The following is a 1,568-nucleotide window of genomic DNA, read 5'->3' as shown; positions in this document are numbered from 1 at the left end:
CAATTCTCCATAATTTACACTCTCCTATGACTGAAATAATCCGCCCCCCCTTCCCCCAGGCATTTGAAGAACGTGGTCAGAATCGGACAGGCTTCTGTTAGGGAACAGGGTCATTAAAGAGCGATGCCCCCAAATCGGGACCCTTCCAGGCCACAGCTGTGACTCCCCTCCTATCAGCCGGAGTGCTCACCATTAGCCGCGTTCTGTGGCAAGGGTGAAGGAATTTGTTCCAGAAGGCCCCTGCGATACAGCACTTGGCTCAGATAAGATGACCCTCGCCCATTCTCATCAGTATATTTGCTTGGATTCTTCTCCAGACCGGCTCTTGTCAGCTGGGAGATTCTGAGAGCCTGAGTCCAAGGTAATGGAAGGAGAGCCTGACAGCCAAGAAAAATCACTGCAAAACATTTAAAGATGCGAGGTCAAGAAGGGCAGGGCAATGGGGGTGTAAGGTGGGGAGGTGCTCTGGATGCTTGGCATTTCCTCAAAAGATGAAACATGGAATTGCAGTGTGGCGCAGCAATTCCACCCCTAGGTAGAGACCCCGAAGAATTGAAAACAGGTGTACAAACACGAAGTTGTCCACCCAGGCTCCTAACAGCCTTACTCACAACAACCAGAAAGGTGGAAACGATCCAAATGTCCATCACAGATGAATAGATAAACAAAATTTGGTTTCTCCGAATGACAGAATACTATTCAGCAATAAAAAGGAATTACTGATATATGCCAGAGCATAGATGAACCTTAAAAATGTTATACTAAGGGGCGCCTGGGTGGCTCAGTCGGTTGAGCGGCCGACTTCAGCTCAGGTCATGATCTCACGGCTCGAGGGTTCAAGCCCCACATCGGGCTCTCTGCTGGCAGCTCAGAGCCTGGAGTCTGCTTCAGATTCTGTGTCTCCCTCTGTCTTTCTGCCCCTTCCCTGCTCTCTCTCTCTCTAAAATAAATAAAGCAATTTAAAATAATTGAAATGCTGAATTTTATGGTAGGTACATTTCACCACACACACACACAGACACACACACACACACACAGACTGGGCATGGATGCCTGGAGAGAACGGATAGAAAATTGTCATCCAAAGTAAGGCTTCTGGATGGCCCCGGGATCTGGGGAGGCTGAGCCCAGCCCCCGTAGTGGGGGACGATGGATCTCCCCACCACCCTGGAGCCCCTTCCCCCAGCTCCTTTAACTTCCTGCCAATTCAGTTTCCCCTCAGGAAGTCGGCACTGAGGATCCAGAGTGTCACGGAGATGATGTCAATCAAAGAAACAGATCCACGATGACAACCAAGCCTTGGCAGCGGACCTTTGATGAAAGCAGAGAATTGCAAAAAGAATCGGATGAAAGGTGTTTGAAGGAATGGTGCTGCTTTCCTGGAAACCCCTTTTGGGAAATCCGAAGGAGAGAGACGATGCTCTCTAACCCAGACTTCAAGCTGCCACCTTCTTAGCCTGAAGAGGGGAGCTTGCCAAGTGGCAAGATTTATGGGGTGGACTCCTTGCAAAAGGAGGTCTATTACCTCCCGTTTGACATTTAGTAGAAACAGGACTGCATGGCTCTGG

This window comes from Crocuta crocuta, unplaced genomic scaffold (assembly GCF_008692635.1).
Source record: "Crocuta crocuta isolate KB4526 unplaced genomic scaffold, BGI_CrCroc_1.0 scaffold35, whole genome shotgun sequence".
NCBI lineage: Eukaryota > Metazoa > Chordata > Mammalia > Carnivora > Hyaenidae > Crocuta > Crocuta crocuta.
This window is presented reverse-complemented; position numbering follows the sequence as displayed.